This window comes from Euprymna scolopes, chromosome 14 (genome assembly GCF_053919585.1).
Source record: "Euprymna scolopes isolate OS-2025 chromosome 14, ASM5391958v1, whole genome shotgun sequence".
Taxonomy (NCBI): Eukaryota; Metazoa; Mollusca; class Cephalopoda; order Sepiida; family Sepiolidae; genus Euprymna; species Euprymna scolopes.
In genome coordinates this window covers 118,926,740-118,952,068 of record NC_136495.1, presented here as the reverse complement: position 1 = coordinate 118,952,068, position 25,329 = coordinate 118,926,740, and the positions used below count along the sequence as shown (strand labels likewise).

At 34.4% G+C, this 25,329-nt stretch overlaps 1 protein-coding gene across 4 annotated transcripts in view; it reads left to right on the top strand.

Annotated features, from left to right (window-relative positions):
- LOC145293253 (uncharacterized) overlaps positions 1-25,329 on the top strand; it is a 132,459-nt gene that overhangs the window by 54,748 nt on the left and 52,382 nt on the right. The window contains exon 1 of one of the 4 annotated variants that reach the window (XM_080139830.1): positions 18,916-19,206. The exons of the other annotated variants lie outside the window; for them this stretch is intronic. The gene's annotated coding sequence lies outside the window, so the exon portion shown is untranslated. Of the gene's footprint in view, positions 1-18,915; positions 19,207-25,329 lie in introns of those variants that run through there. 4 annotated transcript variants of the gene reach the window in all.

Sequence of the window (25,329 nt, the reverse complement as noted above, 5' to 3'; positions counted from 1 at the left end):
TTTTAACTACGAAGATGGGACTAGTACCATTAAAATGAGTGACTTTTTGGGCTCCAGAATTTATTTTTCTTCATAGTAAACACCATTCTCATTGCACTTCTGTCAAGAATTCAGTGACGCATCTCTGCTACTGACACGTGTCCATGACAGCGATTGCTTCCTTAGAGTCTCACACCATCAATATCAGCAACAGAAAGATGAAACTTTCAGGTCATGAATGCACAAGTTCAGTCATTATAACAATATAAATGAAATTCAATGATTATTTTAGTTTATCAACTGAACTGTTTCTTAAAATCTAAATACTATTTATAGTTGTTGGCACGTTGTGAATCATAAAACGACTTCGATGATGTTGTCAACGTCTGCACCAATTTTTGTATTTAAGTGTTCTTCTAGGATGAACAGCATAGACAACATCTCACAACTGCTCTTCATGCAGTCCGATCCAAAGGGTTGATATCGGTTCATTCACTTATGTACTCGAGCCAAGTTTTCCTTGGTCTACTATAGTGCCATAGTGGAGTTAATGCAATAGGTGCCATGCTGTACAGGGCCAAACTATCTAAGACACTAAGTACATAAGACATTCGAAATTCCCGATACCAAGTTTCTGCTGAAGCACTGTTGAAGGGATCCTTTCCTTTAGTTTGCTGCTACGTGTCTATCTGATCATGGCACAGTCATTACTAGGGCTATGACAACAGAGTATTCTTTTCATTGTTTTTACTCTTTAGTAAATATCCGACACAGGTAGACACAATTAATCAACCGAGGATCACATCACTCTACATAAATCATAAGATATCAATGGATATATACTTGAGAATCAAAACAAGGAAAAGAATATGCTGTTGTCATAGCCCTAGTCATTACACTGAAGCTGTTGTAGTTCAGAAGCGTTTGTTGCGCATGTGGACAACCTGTGATATACAAAGGTTGTTCCAAATGGAAAGCTTCCTAAAAAAAAAATTTCTTTTTAAATTCTTTTTTGACTAAAAAAATTTGAACTATAAAGACGTGACTAGTACCATTAAAACGAGTGACTTTTTGGGCTCCAGAATTTATTTTTCTTCATAGTAAACACCATTCTCAGTGCACTTCTGTCAAGAATTCAGTGACGCACCTCTGCTACTGACACATATCCATGACAGCGATTGCTTCCTTTGAGTCTCACACCATCAATATCAGCAACAGAAAGATGAAACTTTTGGGTCATGAATGCACAAGTTCAGTCATTATAACAATGCAATTGGCAATCCTTTCTAATCCATTCAGGCAGAATAAAAAGAAATAGGAGACATTACTTTTGGAACGCCGTTCGTATTTGAAAATATAGTTGAAAATTTGTTGAATTTTTGATCGGGCCATGTAAGACCTAGATGAAATTTATAATGAGCTGTGTTTTAAAAGTTTGTGGCAGCACTCTTATGAAAATGGGCAACTAACGCAGGTACAATGTTAGTGTAAAAACCTGCATGTGTATTTTTTTTTACACAGGAATCACCACTTATCAAGGCCCAGAGGCCACTCGAGGATAATAATTATAGCGTAGTAAACATAAGTAGTGGAAATTTTGTAAATTGGATTACTTAGAACGGTTCATCAAGAACTTGTTTGCATTGGACTTCAAGACAATCAGATTGTAGTCAGCTGGAAATAGTACGTAACAGCTTTGAGAAATAAGACATGGGTTTAGTTACAGACAGATACAAAGCCTCTATTATTAGATACAAGCAAAATTGTACCTGTCACCTGGTCGTTATTAATCTAGCTCCGAGCATTCTTTTTAAATGTATAGCTTACATTTCATCTCTTTTATAATAATTCTATTGTAATTTTAAACACTAATAATTTTCATTTCAATTACCCCACACACACACGCACACACATTTTTACAAATTAATGATCATGATATTTTAAGAAAGGTTTTGAGAATTTAAAAAAAAATTATTTTGTTTATTTACTTTAATTACTGGTTCTATCAACAAAATGCTTACACACACAATGTATACATACATACATACATGATGATTGTAACGTCTTGTCCGACGAGTGCCACTCCCTCAGACACTTAAAGTCCATGAGCCCAAAAATGAATTACATCGCCACAGGACCATTTTAATAGACAAATGCCTGAGGGAGTATCTATACTAGGATGATGTTACAGTCTTAGCTTTGTACAACAGCTAAGTCTCTCTCTCGGTTCAAAACGTTGATATCCAGCAACAAGCAAGAGCAAGATAGCCAGCAACAAGTTAAACTGCAGACCAGCTTAATGCGGGTACTGGTCTCCCACTTTATGGTTTTTTAAATCAGAGATTTGCTTCTCCTAGAAAGGCTGCCTTCACCACGGCTTATGGGAGCCCTCTCCACCCCAACACACACACACAGTGCTAGTTGGCCGTTGACCCCGAAAAAGCATTTTCGCCCTTTGGAAGGTCTTGTTTTTAATCCTTCAGGGAGACTAGCCACCCTCCTCAACAAACATGTTTGGTGGGGGAACCAGTTTAGTCGCCGGTGGCCCGACCATGAGGCAGGTAGTACCTGTAGCATATTACATGACCTGATATATCATACATACATACATACATACATACAGTATGTGTGTGTAATATATATATATATATATATATATATATATATATATATATATATATATATATATAGTGCAAAACTTTGTTGAATTTTTTCTTTTTAGTAACTTTGGTTTATTTCATCCTGGATTTCTTCATTACAGCCGTTTCGTTAATGAGATGGCAATTTTATGATTTTATGTTTTCATAAAAATTTCCTGTCCTCACCAACTCGTCAGATGTTGCTTCCATTTGATGTTACCAACAAAAGGTTGATTTTGTACATGATAAACCTGGTGTTTGGGAAAAAAGAAATTCCATCCCCACGTTGCTACATGTCAACCATCTTGGGTGTCATACTAAAATAAATTTCTGTTTTAAACCATAATTTCATATTTTTTCTTGTTTTTATTTTAATTTCCAATTTTTTTTTCATTATTTATTCTTTCCTATTTTTTATAATTTTTTTTTCTACATTTATGCGTGTTTATTCTAATATTCCTTTTACTTGGTTTTTGAACTCTTATTTATTAGTTAATTTCTTTGTTTCAAGGGGAGGTTACTCTCATTATATATATATATATATATATATATATATATATATATATATATATATATAATGAAAATAGGACATTAAAATTACAAATGAATAATGCTTAACACTTTGAGATGTCATAACAAACAAGAGGTAGGTGAAAGAAAGCCCATAAAAATTTAAGCACCAAACATTTCTTATTTTAAAAAATAGTGATACAAAATTGGACGTACAAATAGTTTGTTTGGGTCTTTGCTTTCTACTAATTATATTATTTCAAAAGAAAATGTTATATATTACTGATTTAAATAACAGTGAGCAGTTTTTGGTGATAATATAAGTGGGATAAATGTTATCAGGCTTTTGTATTTTTTTCATTGACATATTCAAATTCTTATAATTATCAATGAAAAAAAAAGTGCAATTATAAAATAAAGACTAATTGTTTCACTTTTGATTAATTTATATTTGAGAAAACTTTTTAAGCTATGAACGACTTTACTTTTAATTATCCCCACTGTTGGAAGGATCCTGATTAGAATTTTATTATCATATCTATATATCTATAAAAGTGAATGTGTGTCTATACATTTACATATGCAATAACTCTGTCAATTTTAAGTTGACAGACGCAAAATTTGTTATACAGGGTACTGAGATTTAGGAAAATCGTTGTGATCGGTTTTCGGCCAGAAATTTGGCTGTTAATGGGTCAAAGTTCAACAATTTGACCTTTGAGAACTCTATTAAACTTCTCCGACAATTTTGTGTCTAAACACTTGAAATTTTAGATGTAGGTTCTTTGGACATGGATCTAACTTAATAAATTAATTTGAGTCCAAAACAATAAATGTTAAAGTTAAAAAAATTGGGGACAAAGTTAAAAAAATTGACCGTTTTTTTTTTTTTTTTTTTTTTTTTTGCTCAACATACACCTCCAAACACCTGGGCAACGTCGGCACTAATGCTAGTATATATATATATATATATATATATATATATATATATACACACACACACTATGTGTACATATATATGAGAGAGAGAGAAAGATAATAAGAGTGGAAAATGAAGTCACAAAAACTATATATTGGTAAATATAGAATGATTCATTTATTTAATAATGGTATAGATACATTTAATTTTTTTTTTTTTTTTTACATAAGCACCACTACTTATCAAGACCAAGAGGCCACTCGAGGATAAGGGTTAAAGAGTGTACAGTAGAAATTGGACAATATCGTAATCGTTAGTAATGGAAATTCGGTAAATTTGTTAACAAGTGGAACGGCTCATCAAGAACTTGTTTACATTAGACTTGAAGACAACCATATTGTAGTCAGCTGGAAAGCGGGAAAACGGTAGACAATTCCACAGGAGTGCAGTTCTAAGAAAGAAGCTTTGTTCATGGAATCTACGTTTAGGTTTAGGCACAGATAATGAGTGGGAGGAATTATTGATAGCGTTTTCAGCTAGACGAGTGTTTCTTGTGAAAGTTTGGCGAGTGGGGACCATAGACTTAAGCTCAGTCAGACACTTTCCATGAAAATAACGATACAACAGAGAGAAACTCGCAACATCTCTTCTCTGAGACAGCGGTTGCAGGGAAGAGAAAAGGATATCTCCTACGAGGCTACGAAGTCTATTTTGAACTCTATCAAGGTAGGATAAGTCCTTTCTAGCAGCTCCTGCCCAGATGTGGCAACAGTACTCCATCCTTGGACGTACCTGGCTCTTATGTAAATAGAGAATTGCATCAGCATTGAGATATCTACTGGATCGATAGAAGGATCCCACCATTTTTCCAGCGGCCTTGGCAACAGATTTGATGTACCTGTTCCATTTAAGATCAGGAGTAAAGGTCAAGCCCAGAAGCTTGTCAAAACTTGAGGCCCCCTCAAGACGAGAGCCATTCATTTCAACTGATGCCAGATGGGGATCAGAACGTTGATGGATGTAAAGAGAGAAGCTTGGTTTTAAATGCATTAAAAGTAACCAGCCACTCCTTTCCCCATTGTACCACATGCTCAAGATCAGAGGAGAGAGAATCGGAGAGAACTTGGTCGTTTACTGTCTTAGATGTGCTACCGTAGATGGTAATCCAGTTGGGAGATAAAGGGGAATCCTTATACCAAGGTATTTCGAAGCCTAATGCTTCTCATCAGAAGAGTAGAGAAGATGCTGGGTAACATAATCAGGATGTGACGGATCCACTGAAATTTGTTGAGCTTTATATTATCCCGATGTCTCCTCTTATAGAATTGAATTTACTCTCTTCTTCTAACTCACCAAGTTATATATATATCTATATATCTATAAAAGTGAACGTGTCTGTCTGTCTGTCTGTGTGTCTGTCTGTCTGTGTACATTTCCCTACGCAATAACTCTGTCAATTTTTAGTCTATAGACTCGAAATTTGAAATACCGGGTACTGAGATTTGGGAAAATCGATGTGACGGGTGTCAGCCAGAAATTTGGCTGTTAAGGGGTCAAATTTCAACGATTTGACTTTTAAGAACTCTACCAAACTCCTCCGACAATTTTGGGTCTAGACACTTGAAATTTTAGATATAGGTTCCTTGAACCTGGATCTAACTTAATAAAGTGATTTGAGCCCGAAACTATAAATTTTAAGGGGTCATAATAGGGGTCAAATTTTAAAAAAAATTGACGTCTGCGGTCTATACCAAATTACTCACACAATTTCTGGTCTAAACATTTGAAATTTTACATAAAGTGTATTCAGAGATAGGGCAAGCTTTTTTATCAGTTTGGGTCGGAAATTTTTAGTTACCAATATATAAATGTATGTATGTATGTCTGTTTGCATGTCTGCCTTAAACTTTCAATAGAGGCGACGGATTTTTTCAAGATCAGTATCGTTTTAAAGTTCGATATTTCATACGACAAATATCGAAAAATTGTCTAAAAACATTAATATCTTCCCCTTCAACTAGGCACTTTTCTACAGGGGGGGGTCACTTTTTTCGCCGATATTTTTGAAAGTTATATCTCCTTTATATTATCTAGCCTTAATTTTTAAAAATGTCGGTTCCGGTTTGGCGGTGGTCGTAACAGCATAAACGTTAGGTTTTACTCCGTTCTTTTCCTCCTTTGCGGTACGGGTTCGAGCCTGCCTTCCTACTACCAAGAACAAGTACTTAATAAAACATGTTAAAAAACACTTTGAAAAAGAGTTAAAAACCTATTTAATTTTTAAAAGGAAGCACTAAATAAATGGATAGTCCTTAATCCGCAGAGTTTTGAAAAAATACTTTCCTTCTCATCAGAGGGTAGGATTTAGCAAAATGCGGGATCGGATTTTGCTTGCAAAAGTATTAAATGAAACTACAAATAAGTCACAGATATTACTTGATAACAAAAAGTGAAGCAGATGGAATAGGTTGAAGAAAAAAGTGATTTCATGTGAATGGATAGTCTGGATATAGATAGAATGGATATATAGATATATATAAGTGAACGTGTTTGTGTGTCTGTCTGTGTACATTTCGCTACGTAATAACTCTGTGAATTGTTAGTCTACAGACTCTAAATTTGATATACAGGATACTGAGATTTGGTAAAATCTATGTGATCGGCTTTCGGCCAGACATTTGGCTGATAAGGGGTTAAAGTTCAACGATTTGACCTTTGAGAACTCTACCAAACTCCTCTGACAGTTTTGAGTCTAAACACTTGAAATTTTAGATATAGGTTCCTTGGACATGGATCTAAATTAATAACTTGATTTGGGCCCAAAACCATAAATGTTAAGGGTTCATAATAGGGGTCAAAGTTAAAAAAAAATTGACCGTTTTTTTTTTTTTTTTTTTTTTTTTTTGCTCAGCATACACCTCCAAACACCCAGGCAACGCCGGTCACCCATGCTAGTATATATATATATATATATATATATATATATATATATATAAAAAAAAAATAATCAATTTATTCTCAACCAAATTTAATTACTATCAATTCCACATTTCCCCTTTAAATTTTGAGGAAATAACTGATTTGGAAATATAACATTTCCATTCTTGTTTGCCATATTATTTGTGATTGTGACGCTCTCTGCCTTCCATACTTTTGTTTTTCCCTATCATTAGCACCTTATCATATTCTTTATTACATTATTATTCCGAATAGCAGAAAATACAGGTGGTAATATTAACATGCATATCGAAATAAGCACTACTGTATTTGGTGTCTGGGAATATTCTCAATTCTAGTTCCGCCTATCGGAATTACTAGAAGTTCTAAAGCGACACGTATTCAGTCAGGAAAACGTTCCATTCTTTACCTAAAATGGTCTTTCTGTTTTCTATAATGAAAAGAGCGAAGAGCGAAGTCAGAGGAGGGAGAAGCAGCCTTCGCTTTGTTGTATGGGAAAGTGACGTTGCAATAATGTTAATGCATTTGCTCCGGACACGTGCGCCTTAAATTATTAGCTGAATGAATGAATACTCTTAAACACTGTTTTCTGTATATATTTATTTTTTATGTAAAAATTAAATTGGTGACTTTTATTTTGTTAATAGAAAACTGCACAAGATTCAGTGTGTGTGTGTTTGTTTTATTCTTTCTTTTAAAATACATTTTGCAATTCATCGTTGTTCACTTTTTGGTTCTCCTCGCAGTTATTGCTGTAAAATAGTCATCATCACATTGATGCATTTTTATTAAGACTTCTCTAATGAAATAATGAAAGAAAACAGGAAACCCACAACCAGCGTCAAGTGACTGCCAGTTCATTGAGTTCAATGAACTCTGGTCTAGGATTTTTATGCATTTACTATTGTAGTCAGTTTTATTGAAATTGAATTATTTTTTTATCTTTTATTTATTTACCTTTCTTCAAAATTTACGTATGAATTAAGTCCTGATTATATTGAAACCTTTAGCTTTAAAATGGCTGTCACGAATTTTTTTGCGATTAGTTTTGTCCCACTTTACAAGCAATGACGGCAAGAAGTCGTATTATTTTGTCCTATTTGATTTTTGTGAATTTTTTTTTATTTTGCAAAGTATGCAATTTATTTTCATCTTTATTTTCGCAAATAATATTTGTAAAATAAAAAAAACTATAATTTGTAATGTATTCCAATTCCATCTTTTAAGAAACATTGTTTGATTTTTATTATTTATTACTGCAAAAATGAGAAAACATTAATATTTGCAAAAAAAACAAAAAATAAAAAAATAAACGGTAAAATAATACAGTATATTATTTTGCCCAGTCAAACTAATCGCATTATTTTTTTTAGACATTTTCTTGTTAAAAGAGCCACTTAGAACGTAAATTTGAATTAATTTAACCAAATTTTAGTATTCTTTCTCAAAAGGCCCGTAATTACCATTAGATCTTATAGGCATTTGCCATGAAATTTATTAGGTGGTTTTCTACCAGTATTTTGTTTAATGTTCTATTTTGGAGAGATTATCGAGACACTAAAGATCTGACCCTAATCCTCTCATGTCGGTCATTTTTCTTGTTCTAGTATAGAGCACTCGATGCCACTTGTTTTTTTTAACCAAGTAAACGCTTCAAAATAATTTAGACCGCTAAAACTTATCCAGCTCTGTAGAAAAATAACTTATCTCGCCTTTGATAAGATCTTATTTGTTTTTAACCAAACCACGTTTTCGTTTCATTGTCAAATTTTGTTTTTTTAATGCTCGATTCAAATAAAAATGTCAAAAAGCATATTTCAAATTTAAAAAAAATATATATACTTATTTATTTTTTATTTAATTTTTAAATAAAGATTAATTAGTTTTGCTTTTTTGTGGGGGAAAAACAAACAAAAATATTTTCAGAAAACAAAGTTAACTTTGTTTTCTGAAAATACAAGAAAAAAAAAATGAGTATGTCACGTGAATCAAGGGGAGAGGAGGGGATTATCGCTACTTTTCACCAATGACCGTGTTTTTTTGTTTTTAAAGGAATCTAGTATATAAAACATAGGGAATTATTTTTTACACCATATGAATGGGGGGAGGGGGTAATTTTATTTGGAACATAATACTGAGCATAATATCTTTTTTTCTTTCTTTTTTAATCTACTAACAAATATAAACAGCAACAAATTTCTCTCCATGACCACAAAGGTTTTTGTATCACGTGATATATGCATATTTGTTTTTTTCTTGGATTCATGCGAAGTAAGAGTCACGTGCTTTTTTAATTTATATATATATCGAATATTTTTAATACTAATGATTAAAATGAAATTTTATTAAAAAGAAAAGGAAAAAAAAGCGAAAGTCGCCGGTAATCTGTTTCTAATCCCCCCCTTCCCCTCCTTCCTCACTACTTTCGAGTTTGCCATGTGTCGGTATCGTCAGGTGCCAGTAACACTATTCTTAGTCCTTCCCCTCCTTTTCCTCATTTAACCGCTTTTATTCTGTCATGTGGTTTTTTGCTCGCCACTCTCACCCTCGAGGACAGACAGAGTTAGATACAACGTCGGTTTTAATGTGGGGAAAATCCAACTCCCTGAAAGAGGCACTCTGGATTCGGGCAAAAATAAAAATTGCGGCACTTGTACACTCAGCAAATTGCCTTCAAAAGTTAACAACCTCCTTCCTCTTCATATTAAGAACGGCTTTCTAAATTTGCCGGAGATGCTTACAAGTGTCACAATTGCTAATCTGTAAGGAATGAAGCCAGAAAGGGTGACACTATGTTTTTTTTTTTTACGGGAGTTGTTTAAAACGAACCCGAAGATAGTGATTTTTTTTTCTTTTGCTATGTAGTGTCAACCTAAATAATAACGAGCTTTTTTCACTGGAATTTCCATGGAATATCTACTCGAATCAAAGTGTAGTATCTGTTCATATTTGGCACAGTCTCTTTTGAGTGCCTTCCAAAATGACGTAGGGGAGATTATATCCATAATTGTGTGTGTGTGTGCGTGCGTGCGCGCGTTTTATTTATCAAATTCTGGACAAGCACCATTAATATTATCCATTCATGCTGGACTGCTGGAGTTAGTTATATTCAGATCAGTCGAGAATACGTCCTCTACAGTCTTGATCATTTGTGATTATTAAGATGACCTTGCATCTGTCGGGCTGAGGTAAGGTTCTGGGTAGTCCTAAGAGGTTCACGTTCCCATGTTGTTGCCTCCCATCTTTCTGGTGGAGTAAGTTTATTGCTTATTGACTGAGACGCCTCTACTTGGGAATGACGACGAAGCTGGCTAGACAATTTTTAAATGACCAGAGTGCTCCTCATTTACGGGCGCTAGCTTCACTTTCCCCACCTCCCGACCTTGTGTCACATTTTCCTTCGGTCGGCAATAACTCCTTCATTCCTACTTTCGACTAATTTGTCAACTGAGCCGCAATCTATTTAACTAAAAATAAAAAAAAAATAGGAAGCAATTTTACTTCTAGTTAAAAAGATGAAATTGTATTTAAAATGATTTTATCTAGTACTAGCAGGCCGCCTTGCATTGCCCGGTTCTAAAATACGCTTAAATATGATATTTTGATTAATGCAGATTTCGTATTTATTATTATATTAGCGGGGCCTCTGGAAATTCCACAGGGGACTATATTGATGTAGGCATTCTGTAGATGTTCAGCGTAAATGGAGGCGCTCTGATATTATTGTACCTATTTACAATGCCTCCCCACGGGACAGAGTTAGACACCAGAGTCGTTTTTTAACGTGGAGAAAAGGTACAAAAATAAAAATTGTCTCAGTCGTGAAGGATTTCTCCCCCACTGAAAGAGAACGAGAAATGGAAGTGCCGCATCTGAAGAACAGATACTACACTTTGATCTTGGTTAAAACTGCAAAAGTATTTATCTAAGCTAGCCTGATCGTAAAGTACGCTTAAATATATTTTAATTCTTGCAGATTATATATATTATTATAGAGTTAATGTTCTATCGATTTTTAAAGTTGTGATTTCAAAAATAAAAAAATATATATCCATATGACTTGGGTACATCAGCTTGAATCGAAAATTTGAGTTCCGAAACCAAAACTTCTTGATAAAAGTATTTATAAAAAAATTAGACGACTTAAGTGTCATCAGCTTTAATCGAAACCGAAACCAAAACTTATGAAGAATTCTTGGTAAAATTATTTATTACAAAAAAATGGAAGTCGATAACAATTAAACGACAGTCACTCTAGCTAGATCTTTTGCAGATGAATGCAATTCCACAATAACAAAGTTGTATTTTCTTTTTAAATAAATAGAAAAAAAAAAAGAGGGCGGGGTTTAGTACGAATATGAATACACAAACAAAAAATAATCATAGGAGTATAAATTTGTAAATAAATACTTTTAAAAATGGATATTTTTATAGATCACTCTCGTCTGTAAATCTGGATTCTGGGACATTTCAGTAACTGGACCCATGAAAATGTATTCCAAAAACTACCTGGCAAATATACCCGGCGAACCATATGCAAGAGAGATTCAAACAATTCCATAAAGGGACGGTTAGAATCTTAAAAAGAGCTCTCGGCTGGAATGTACGAGTTAGCAGGTGAATGTTTGGCATCCAGTAGGATGCTCCATTCTCAGTTTGAACAAACTGATAAGAAAATTGGAGAAAAGAAAAAGCAAGACTCTAAACTGTTTTTTCTTAGGTGACAGAATTAAGTGAGGGATTGTTTTTTGGGTGGTGAGGATAAACACTCAGACTCAGTGAGAGAGAGGGGGAATAATGGAAGCCCCCATATATTTTTTTTAAGACTCTGCCCCTGAAATCAACAGATTTGACCATTCCTGTAATGACCTGGTCCCTGCTGATTGCAGTGTAATACAGGTTCTGTGCAGTTCTAGGAGGTTCAGGTTCACCCTCCCTAACTTTTCTTTCTCTCTTTGAGAAGGGGTTAGCTTATTGCTGATCGCATGAGGCGCCCTTACCGGGGAATGTCGACTGGAATACCCAGGCACTTTTTGCAGGTTAGAGTGCCCTCTCCTCGGGGGCGCTGACTTCTCAATACCACTTTCCAACCTTGGTGTCACAGTTCTTACAGTGAGAGTTAAACTAAATATGTATTCTATAAAATTACGAAATATTTATTTACTTTAAACTTAAGCATCTTTACTTTTTTAAGTAGCGAAGTAAATAGTCCGAATTGCGGATTATTGGTAGAATAGTGGCGCCGTCAAAAATTATCTTTAATCTGGAGTACAAAAATACTCGACTCCAAACTTTAATTGTAGACTTCGAAATATTATTTTCGGAGTAAACACCGTTTTGAGCATACTCTGTTGTTTAAATAAAAGATTTTAAAGTTATTCGCCACGATACTTTCTCAGCTGTCCTCATATTTGCTTGCCTCTCCACGATGGCAGAATTAAGACAAAGATCTGATTTTAATATCTAGCTCCCTCAGAAGAATTGAAATTAAAATTACCTCATTCTAGGATTTCTCCTTCGTCGACTGAGTTCAGGAAACATGAAGTATGATATCAGAACAGGTACTACTATCTGTTTTGATACCATACTTCATGTTTCTCAATCACGACACATTAGGCACAAGGTCGTCAAAAAGTATGGGTGGGTGTGGATGTCGTTGGTCATCCTTGGTTACAAATAATAAAAAAAAAAATGTCTACTCTTAATCAGAATCATCTCGGTCACCACAATTTCACATTTTTCAAAAGTGATTTTGAATCCTTCAAACTATCGATTTCAAAATAATGTTCGATTAGAATTCAAAGTTTATGGGGCCAAATGATTTTTTTCCTATGAAGCTAACGAAAAAATTATTATTATTTATAATTATTATTATAATAATAATTATTATTTTTTATTTTTATTTTTTTTCCAACCGTGCTCCCCACCCCCACTTAACAATTTGTCGCATCAAGTCCATGAGGATGACGACGATATGATTTGAAAGTTTTCCTTTTTAAGACCACTTTCATTGTCATGGATGTACTATTGCACGCCTGCATAACATTAGCCTAGATTCCAGGCCATTTCTATGTCGATATTTTTAACGTTTCTCCAAGTCTGCCTCTCTCACTGTATATATACGTTTTCTTTCTTTACGAACGTGAGACTGAGCGATACTACCCACCATTTACATACGTCATTATTATATCCGAAATGAGATAGAGAGAGAGAGAGAGAGAGAGAGAGAGAGAGAGAGAGAGAGAGAGAGAGAGAGAGAGAGAGAGAGAGCGGGGGGAGGGAGAGAGGTGGAGAAATTAATAAAAAAAATAAAAATGCGATTTTTCACTGTTTCTAAGCATTGAAAAGCTATAAATATATGGAGTGTGGTTTTGGGTATTTCATGCGAGTATAAAAATAACTGTTCGAATTCATTAGCATTCCCCAGTGAGGGCGTCTCGGACGACATACAATAAACTTATTTCTTCTCTTCGAAACATAGAGGCCTAGGCAGTGTCTGGTAGGATATCTCCGAGTAAAAAGACCGGAGAAGAGCTCGTAAGAACGTTATCTTCACGTTTAGCCAAACATTTAAGCGTGTAAGTGTCATTAAAGACGAAACACGCACACTAGATTATGAGACTACCCGTGACCCGTTGTGTCAAAACCACTATATCAGTTTATTCGACTATGATTTCATGAAGAAATTTCTAAATGGTGGCTGAAATATTTCTGTTAAGCTTCTTCTCTGCTTCCACTAAAAAAAAAAAACTTTTTTTCACTTGCGACCTATTATTTTGGTCTGGTGCTGGTGGTGCTACCAGATTAAACAAAACAAAACAAAAAAAAATGCACTAAACGTTAATGTTTTTTTTTGGGGTTTTTTTTTTTTTTGAGAAACTCAATCATGTTCGGAGAAGTCAAAAACAACATTTTTTGGATTAAAAAAAAAAAAAAGGAAAAAAAAAAGCAAACCAAAGCGTAAAGAGGTCGAGGCGTAGAAGCTTTTTTTTTTTTTTTTTTTTTCCTAATTTACCGGATTCGGCCATTTTTTTTTTTTTTCGCACACCTGTCGTTAAAAGCAGAGGGAGAAATCTGTATTTTAAACTATGACTAAAGCATGAAATAAAAATATAAAAAAATAGATAATGATTACTTCCGGAAAGAACTGATAATTACGTTCCCCAGAGAGTAGTATAAATACCCCAAACCTCGAAAGCCGTTCTTAACATGGGGAGGTTGAGGGTATTTATACTACTTTGGGGCACGTAGTTATTAGTTCTTCCCGGAAGTAATCATTATCTAGTTTAATTTATTTAAAAAAAATTTTTTATTTCATGCTTCGGTCATAGTTTAAAATACTGATTTCTCCCTCTGATTTTGACGACAGGTGCTCGAAAAAAATGGCGTCTCAATTTTCGGCGATAAACTGTAGAAGTACCAAAATTTTTAATAGTCACAATTTCACATTTGAAAATTGAAATATTTTAGATTTGCGTTGAATTTAATTCTTACTCAACACTCATTATACGCCGATTAAGCAAGATTCCCTGAATTTCAAGACCCCTTAAATTTTAAACATTTTCTAAAATCAAAATTAGGAGTATTCTAAACATGAGGTTTAATGACTTTTTTTTTTTTACAAGATAGTTACCATTTATAAAAAGTCCGAAGGCCACTCGAGGATAAGGGTTAATGAATGTAAGATGGTAGTGTAGTAATCGTTAATAGTGTAGATTGCGTAGGGTTGGATTATTTAAGGGGACCGCTCAACAAGAACTTGTTTACATTGGACTTGAAGGTTACCATATTATAGTCGGTCGAGAAGCAGACAAGTGGAACACTGGAACAGTGTTGCATTGTTGCAATTGCACAGGCGGGCAGTTCCAGAAGAAAAAAAGCTTTGTCCATGAAATCTGTGTTCAGATTTAGGCACAGATAGATAGTAGGGGTAATTGTTGATAGTGGTTGTAGCTAGGCGAGTGTTTTCTCCTGACTTTAAAGGGGACATAAAATTTGTGTGGAAACTTTTCTGTTCTAAGGGGGTAATTTATCTATTCTGAGGCAGGTATTCTATTTTGTCTAATGGTGTGTGTTTGTGTGTGTGAGAAAGAGAATCATTATGCATATATATATTTATTGCAGTGAGTGCTATCTTCATTGTTTGGGCAATTCAAACATGTGAAAAAAGGACCAGGGTGGAATTTTACCACCTCTTCAGTTGTACCTATTTACAATGCCTCCCCACGGAGCAGAGTTAGACACCAAGGTCGGTTTTTAACGTGCAGAAAAAGGTACAAAAATGAAAATTGTCTCAGCCGTGAAGGATTTCTCCTCCACTGAAAGAGAACGAGAAATGGAAGTGCCGCATACTACACTTTGATCTTGACCAAAATGCCAAGTAAATGATCTCTTCAGTTGTAGGGAAGACAAACAGGTGTTTCTACCACTTAACTAAAAGGTGTATATGTTTAACTTTATGGGATGTCTATGAACTGTAAATTAACACAAGTGTTTTAGGTGTTTGCTGGGCGAAATTCTAAGGTTTGACAGCTGACACTAGTAGTTTATGAGAAGCTCCAAAGAGTGGGACCATTGTAACCACACGTGTTATTTTTCTCTCTCTCTCTCTCTCTCTCTCTCTCTCTCTCTCTCTCTCTCTCTCTCTCTCTCTCTCTCATATCTTAAACTGTTATTATTGTTATTATTTTAGTAACATTTATTTACTTTATTATTATTTATTGCATCACTTTAAAAGCTAATAACCGATCTGTTGGAACGTGAGGTGCACTTTCTTTTTTTAATTTGGGGGGGGGGGGAGATCGGCCTAAAAAAGTTTAGAACTTTCTGAAAGTAGGTGATCAGGAGGAGCAACAGGCCAACCCCTCCTCTCATCCTCGTATCAGAATTTGTCATTTTATTTATTTTTTTTTTTTCGAACTTCATTCCGCTATGGAAAAAAAAAAAATCATGATTTCCTAAACGGTTTAAACACATTTTAATATAAAAAAGAAGAGATTATTATGAAAGGACATTCGGCTATAATTTAAATAAAAATCGGTTGTTGTGGGCGGGGTGGGGGTGGCTTTGTAACCCCACAACAACCTGATTTGTGCTCCTCCATCTTCCTTAGACAAACTCCACCCCGCTTTCATCAACTGAATATGCAGAATGAATTTCGTGTCAACTTTCAACTATCTCTATTTACATAAAGTTAGGTATTTTATTTATTTGCATGTACAGGATTAACTCCTAAACTCATTAGCCTATCATTATGAATGTTTGAATACAACTACTAGGCGTATGGGTGAGTAATGTGGGCTTTATTTAGTTTTAGTTTTACGCCAAAATACGGTGAAAGCCTCTATTGAAAATTTAGATACTTTTGTTTTTCTTTTTCTTTTCTTTTTTTTGTGAAATTTTGACAAAAAGTGTAAGTGAAAGGAGAGAAGCTTTGTTTTCGATGCATTAAAATTAACCAGACACCTTTTTCTCCATTGCACCACGTTCTCAAGATCAGGGAAGAGAGAATCAGAAAGATTTTGTTCATTGCTGACCTTTGAAGTGTTGCCATAGACTGTGGTGTCGTCAGCATAAGTGTCTACGAATAATCTAAGAATGTGATTTGAAAGATTATTGATGAAGATCTGGAAGAGATTTGGGCCCAGGATGGAACCTTGAAGGACGCCAGCATTAATATTATGAGTTTCTAATTTCTGCTCATCAACGGCTTCTCATATTAGCCTATCAAAGAGAAAGGATTTAATAATTGAGAGGACATTTCCAGCTATTCCATAGCTGGCGGTCTTGTGAAGTTGATCTTTATGCCATACTCTAACAAAAAAACTCTTATATGTCAAGAACTATTGCTCTAGAAATTAACCCCCTGTCGAGAGATTCACTAATCCTATTTGATATAACAATTAGTACATCTGCTGTAGATCTCGCAGAACGGAAACGATATTGCATGTCACTGAACAGGTTATTTTTGCTTAGATGGTTGACCACTTCTGTTTATCAGATTTCTGCAATTTACTCATGATGCACAGGTTACTGGTTGATCTGTACTGAGAGGGAGATGACCAATCTCTGGAATTTTTAAATACGGGGCAGACTGATGAAGTTTTTCAGAGTGTTGGGAAACATTTCTCCTTAAAACAACATTTAAACAGCTTTAGAAGTATGAGAGCTAGTTCTGGTTGAAGCTTTTTAAGCATTATGACTGGAATGCCATTGAAACCAGTTGCTTTACTGGAATCAAACTTTTTGATAAGCTTGGCAATATCATGTACAGATGTTTGTATATCGCATAGTGTTTTCTGTCACAGGCCGAAATACAGGGAGTAGGCAGCTTTGATCGCAAAGGGTAGAATTTGCTGCAAAGTTCTTGGCAAATAGCTTTGCTTTGTCAGATGCTGATGAAATTATCTCCGGTCCATTGATGATGTTAAGGATAGAGGGTATGCTTCTGTTTAGGATCCTGTTTGTTATTTGCCAAAATTGGTGGGGACCAAGCCGCTGCTCGTCTTTAAACTTGACAGACTAAGCAAAGCATACGAATCTCTTGCATTCTTTATTACTCTTTTACGATGGTCACTGGTAGTCTTAAAGGTGACATTAGTTTCAAAATACCTATTACATTTGAAGCAATGGAAATAGTGATTTCTGTGCGCAATGGCATTGGCACATTCTGGGGTGAATCACAACTGGTTGTTGGCCTTTTGCTGGAATTTCTTGGAGGCTATGAAGCGGTCTATACCAACAATTAACCATTCAGTCAAATCAGATACTATAGAGGCCATGTTCTTTAAATTCTAAAATATTTTGGGGAGTGAGGTGTTCACACATAATCACCTTAGAAAAAAAAGTAGAATATCATTTTGAGAGAGGGAGGAGCGGGGGGGGGGAAATAGCTGAATGTCTTCATCTACTTTTAAATATAGATAAAATTTCTTTTTAATTTGACAGACTTAAAATTTTCCATTGGAATGCAATGTTTTTACAAAGCCGTGAGATTTTCATCTATATCTTTTCTCCGTGCTATTTTTTTTTTTTTTTTTTTTTTTTTTGTCATTTTTACGGGTACCATTTTTTTTTTTTTTTTTTTTCGTTGATTATTCAGAGCGATAAACGAAAACGAAGAAAAACTTCAATATTGTACGTATGGAATATTCCCAAAAATTGATCAAATTATTTTATTTTAATTTTTATTTTTTTTACGAAAAACAAATTTGCCGTTATTTTATTTATTTATTTGCTTTTTTGGTACCGATAAGTGACAGATGAGGCCACGTCTCTCTAAAGAAAATAATCAGTGATTATTTTGACAGTTTCCACGTGCTTTAGGGTTGTCTGCCCTTGTCTACCGATTCGTTGATTTTTTTTTTTTTTTCACCCTTATCGAAAAAGAGTAAAATTTGATTTTTTTTTTTTTTTTTTTTAATAAAAAACAAAAACAAAACCTACTTGATCAAAATTACATGATTTTTTGAAAATTTTCACCTTTGTCCCGTGACGTGTTCGTACATCATACAGACATCTCTGTGCCATGAGTGCCGATCTAAATAAGCCCCCCCCCCTCTTCCAAATTCGTAAACAACATTCCTAGTTTGCCGAGTAAAAAGAAACTAGCTTTTATTAGAATGTTTCATGTTTGTAAACTTTTTGTTATGGAGACTGCATGAAGTAGGGGGGGGGGGCGATGATGAATTTAGAAAGAAAAACAAATGCTCCCCACAATGCCTGAGCCTGCGCAAACTAAAAAAAATAAATGAAAGAAAGAAAGAAAGAAAGAAAAAAAAAATATTGTGTGCATGCGGGTTTTATGTAAGCTGCTGTTTTAAGCCTTGTACTCTTAAGTTATGACCAATAATAATAATAATAATAATAATAATAATAATAATAATAATAAGCTGTCGTTTTTGAATGAAAGAAAACAAGGTTAATCATATTGGTGTGCGTGCGCGTGCGCGCAATGTTAACTCGTTTTAGCGAGATTGCCTGGGTATGTACTGGAGTATCGGAGCAACAGAGCATAAGTCCAGTATTTGCTTTCAATTTTATTTAGATATTTACTAAACGATGTCTGCGGAACAGTAATATAGCAGAGTTTTTTTTTTGTTTTTTTTTTACTATTAATGTATGGAGTTTTGAGTTTTATCCCCCCACAGGAATTCTAATTTATACAAAAAGTTTTAAAAGTAATCCCAAGATTTAAGAAAGGTAAGTTTACGATATGAAATTTTGTTATGATTGTTTAGAAAAATCTTATGTGCTGCTCACTGTTCAATCATTATTCTTTATTTACTTTTTTGTTTGTTTGTTTTTTTTGTTTTTTTTTTTTGTTTTGTTTTTTTTGTTGTCCGTCCTAAACAAGACATATTGCCACTGAAAGGGGAGATTACTGTGATAGCGGCCATATTTGTAGGGGGGCATCTTGGGTTAGGAGTTCGACAGCAACAAAGCAACATTAAATTTAAATTTATGCACTTTGTTGCAGACAAGGGAGCAGAGACTCTGTTACAAAGACAAGTGGACCGACCGAGAAAAGAAGCTATTAGAATAGAAACATTTTTTTTCACCATCTTTTTTTTTTTTTTTTTTTTTTTTTTTACAAAGGCATCACCACATTATCAAGGCCCAGAGGCCACTCAAGGATAAGGGTTAGAGACCTTTACACCCCTCCTCCTCCTCCTCCTCCTCCTACTACTACTACTCCTCCTCCTTCTCATCATATGAATTCGAAGATTCTATTGCTGAATGCTGACATTGGTTCCCCGATATTTTATAGTCAGAATTCCTTCTAAAAAGACATTGGATATTTACGGGAGATTGCTAACATCCTAAGTAAAAGTGATTTTGTGGAAACAAATTGGATTCGAACTTGGAACACCCAGGTCGTTCGTCTGTGTTGTTAATAGTGTTGGGACAATTAATCGGGAATCGGAAAAATCGGAACTTTTAGGGGTATCGGAATCGGAAAAATTAGTACCTACTTTCTGATGTCAATAAACGATTCTTTAAAAAAAATTTTAATTTAATTCTGTTGAAAGCAAAATCTTCCATTGCTGATAGTAATAATTAAATGATAAATATTTATTGATTTTTTTTTAACTAACGGAAGTGTATTTTTAACTAATAATATAACTAAAGTGTATTTTTAACTAATAATATAACTGAAGTGTATTTTTAACTAATAATATAACTGAAGTGTATTTTTTACGCCTATGAAAATATCTGCACATTTAACATGTGTTTTTTTTTATAATTGTGGAAAAATAACTACTTCATAGTTAAATATTTAGAGTTTATAAGGAATCGGAATCTGTAATTGCATTGGAATTGGGAATTTAGTAAGGAATCGGTAATTAGAATTGAGAATTTAGTAAGGGATCGGTAATTGGAATTGGGAAGTTAGGAAGGAATCGGTAATTGCATTGGAATTGGGAATTTAGTAAGGAATCGGTAATTGCATTGGAATTGGGAATTTAGTAAGGAATCGGTAATTGCATTGGAATTGGGAATTTAGTAAGGAATCGGTAATTGTATCAGAATCGGGGAAAATAATTGGAATCGTCTCATCACTAGTTATTAATCACTTGACTACCATCACCTTTCGTCTTTACACTGAATGGGTATGATTTTGCTGTTAGTCGAGTGGGTCAGAAGTTATTTTTGTTGAGGAAAAGGAAAAGTGCAGTAAGTTCATCGGAGCACATTCCATGGAAGTAAGCGTAAAACAAGCACAGGGATGCATTATTGTGATGATGTGACAGGAGAAACTAAGCTGGTCGGACATTCTAGAATCTATTAACTCAGGGGTCTCAAAACTACAGCCCACAAATCAGATCCGGCCTGCAAAAATCTTTACACCGGCCCGTGGAGCTCTTATGGAAAAACGTGAAAATATGCAGGAAAAAATTAAAAATTTTAAATATGAAAATGTATAAAAATAGTGTGGGGTTTTTTCTTTTTGTTCAGGAAATGATTTTAAAAAAAAAATGAGGATTTGGAGAACCAGTTTCACTAAAAAGTAAAGCTCATAAGCAAAACAGTCATTTATTTTTTTTATTTTGGCCTGCGTAGCTCTAAGAAGTTAGCAATACTCCCCCCCCCCCCGTTCGAAAACTTTGGAGAGGCCTTTTATTTTATTATTTATTTATTTATTTTTATTTTTGATCCTGTTCAAATACTGAGCAACAATACTGATTTGGCCTTGGCATGCATCTAATGGCAAGGTTCTAATTTGACAGCTCACAATTACTTTGGGGGACTACTCTTACCCAGAGGAGTGGTAGTACCTGTCAGGGCTTCATCTATAGATTAAGTAGAATTTGTCCTGTGATATGACACTTAAACTGCCTCGGGTACCCTTGAGTGCCCAAGGAAGTTTAAATGCTATTCTCTCACTCTGCCAGTCCACTGCTATATTTTCCCCCTGCCTACCCTATTTCTCAACCCCTATCATCTAGCTATCCTTCAACTGTCCTGATTATGACACAAAACTACATCTAGTGGTGAGGCTCCGGTCATCTTAGCTTGACTCTGTGAACCCGAACCCCTCCCATCTCTCGTAAAACAGTCGCAAAACTCGTTTACTTACAACCGCTGTCAATAATTTTCCGATTGCCTTCTTTTTGCTTAAAATTAAACGAAACTACCATGTGCAAAGTTTCTTTATTAGAACTATTCAGCTTTGGAACACAATACTGCAGACCTACTTCCCGGCTTACTACAACATTGTCTTTTTTTTAAGTCTAATGTAAACAAATTCTTGTTGAACTATCCTCATAAATAATCAAATTCTATCAAACTTTCACCATCATTACTGATCATCACGGTGTTGTTTCACCGTCTATCTGACACTCCTTAATCTTTATCCTCAAATGGCATTTGGGCCTTGATAAGTGGTGATTCTTTAGTTTTAAAAAAAAGAAATCTTTGAATTTGGGAGCTTTGGAAAGTGCAGATCGTTGCATAGTTAACATTATTCTCAGGTCCATTCTGACCCATAGTGATGGTACTTCTCAAGGTTCAATCTATGTATTCAATCATGTCTCACCCGAAGTTAGAGTTAGTATTAGGATTACTGAAGGGCATTTTATTTTTATGTTATATGCTTCTTTTTTTTTTTTTTTTTTTTTCCTAGTGAAAAAAAGAAAGGCACATGAAAGTAGGGGAGACTTCTGAGTGACACCTTTTTATATGGATAAATAAATACAAGGCTAAACCAACCAATCGTTGACGTCCCTGTCATCATATGATTCTGAACTCTATGCATTAGAACAAAAGCAACCATGACAGGTGAATTAGCAAACAAATCTGTCACATATCATTTTATCTCCTTTTTGTCAACAAAAGTCACAAAACTATTTTTTTTTCTTTCTGTAAAACAAAATTATATTTGGAAATTCTACTTTTTAAGTTAATGCTTGCCTAAGTAATACATTTTAATAGGAATATCTGCTTGACGACTTCCTTTTAATAGTGGATTTAAGTTGTATAAGATCATTGACTCCTATAGCTATTAACTTCATTAAAAATGAAAGAAATACTATAATGGAGATTTTGTGTCTGTTTGTAATAAAAATTTGGAATAGTATTTAAAACGATAAATAACAGTTTAATATATATATATATATATATATATATATATATATATATATATATATATATATATATATATATATATATATACACTAGCATTTCAGTCCGGCATTGCCCGAGTGTTTGGAGGTGTTTGTTAAGCAAAAAAAAAAAAAATAAAAAAAATAACGGTCAATTTTTTTAACTTTGACCCCTATTATGACCTCTTAACATTTATTGTTTTAGATTCAAATCAAGTTCTTAAGTTAGATCCATGTCCAAGGAACATATATCTAAAATTTCAAGTGTTTAGCCCCAAAATTGTCGGAGGAGTTTGGTAGAGTTCTCAAAGGTCAAATCGTTGAACTTTGACCCCTTAACAGCCAAATTTCTGGCCAAAAACCGATTACAAAGATTTTCCCAAATCTCAATACCTTGTATATCAAATTTCGAGCCTGTAGACTGAAAATTGACAGTTATTGCATAGGGAAATGTACACAGACACACACACACACACACACACTTTCACTTATATATACTAGGAGTAATATGCTCTATCTGGTCACATATTTTTGCTAGTATATATAATGTGTTTGCTAATGAGCGGTCGATTGTGATAATTTATAGTAGATATACACAATCATTCGTGTCCAAGGTGGAGATAATGTCTGAGAAGATTCTTATGACAACAGAACAGACACTAGCTTCCTCCCCCTGATTTAAGCATTGAGAAATAGTACACTTTGAATGAAGAATCTTTCAACATGGTGTTAGAATTATCGTTTTAGATAATAGGGGTTCTCTGATTGTCATCTTTAAAGTGAGTTGTACATGTTTTTAGTTTATCATTCGTCTCATCTTGTTAACCTTTCTTCTTTTTTGTTTAGTTTTTGAATAGTTTTTTTTTTTTTAAATTAATATTTGATCATCTCTGAAGAGTATCCATCAAATAAAGCACGAACAAAATCTTTTATGGGTTTCAAAACATGCATAAAACAGTAAATAAAAAAAAAGGTAAGCAAAAATTATCATTGTGGGCTAATATTTTCCATTGATCATTTTAGTGTGTGTATATATATATTTGTATATTTGTGTGTGTGTATATGTATATACTGGGGTGGAGAGGGCTCCCGTAAGCCGTGGTGAAGGCAACCTTTCTAGGAGAAGCAAATCTCTGATTTAAAAAACCATAAAGCGGGAGACCAGTACCCGCATTAAGCTTGTCTGCAGTTTAATTTGTTGCTGGCTATCTTGCTCTTGCTTGTTGCTGGATCTCAACATTTTGAACCGAGAGAGAGAGACTTAGCTGTCGTACAAAGCTAAGACTCTGTAACATCATCTTTGTATAGATACTCTCTTAGGCATTTGGGCTCATGAATTTTAAATGTCTGAGGGAGTAGCACTCGTCTGACAAGAGACGTTGCAATCATCATCATATATATATATATATAATGCTCCCTATCTTGGGTTGAGCATATTGGGAAGTGATATACAAACTGCCATTAGCGTATTAAGCAACGTTCTTTGTGTAAACAAATCGAGCGGAGGCATTTGGACGATGTCAAAATATTGTTTATTCATTATCCACACAGCAATTGTATAGGGTAATGGTGAGAAGCCTTGACTGTCGTACGGTCGGTCGGGTTTCAATCCTGGCTTGAGGCAGTTGCCTGTCTAGCCGCACTGATGAGCTGTGAAACAGTACTGTATGTGGATGACAAGCCGCCCAGCATTGCCTGGTCATAAAATATGCTTAAATATGATATTTTGATTAATGCAGATTTCATATTTATATTATATTGGATCCAATATATAGTAATTATGCCACCACCGAGAACTGAAACTAAAACGTTTAGCTTACGATTTACTTTTTCCTTTGACGTTAATGCCTGAGCTATGAAGACATGTTTGCTGCAAGGCTAAAAATTAAAACCTGAACCAATAGCTATTAAATTACCCATGCATATTTGTAACGCCGTCATTTGACCTTCACCTGGCAAATTCCATTTTTTTAATTTTCAGACTTTTGCACCGATTTTCCCCAGCTAAAACCCAAATATAAAGTTTCGCATGGGTTTGAATACCCTATATATTAAGTTTCATGTCTGTAGACCAAAAACTGACAGGAGTTTGGTAGGCAAAATTTTGTAAACAAATATAAAAAAAAATTCATTCTAAAATGCTACTGGAAGCATGAAAATGCTGTTGAAGTGCAAAGATAGTTTAGGAGTGCGTATACATCTTTTGGGGAAACCCTGTATATCTATATATTTACAAAAGTGAAATTGTGTGTGTGTGTGTGTGTGTGTGTGTGTGTACATTTCCCTACCAAACTGCTCTGTCAATTTTCAATCTACAAACTCGAGATTAGACATAAGGGGTATTGAGATTTGGGAAAATCTTTTTAATCGGTTTTCAGACAGAAATTTGGCTATCAAGGGGTCATGGTTTAACGATTTTACCGGTGAAAACTCTTCCAAACTCCTCTGCTAATTCTGGGTCTAAACACTTGATATTTTACATGTAGGTTACTCGAACATGGATCAAACATTTTAATTTGATTTCAGCCCAAAACAATAAATGTTAAGGGGTCAAAATTAAAAAAAAAAAAAAAAAACTCTGCGGTCTCTACAAATTACTCAGACAATTTTTGGTCTAAACATTTGAAATTTTGCATAAAGTGTATTCAGACATAGGACAAGCTTTTTAATCGGTTTTTGGCTGAAAATTTGGCTGCCAAGGGGTCAAAGTTAGCCTGGC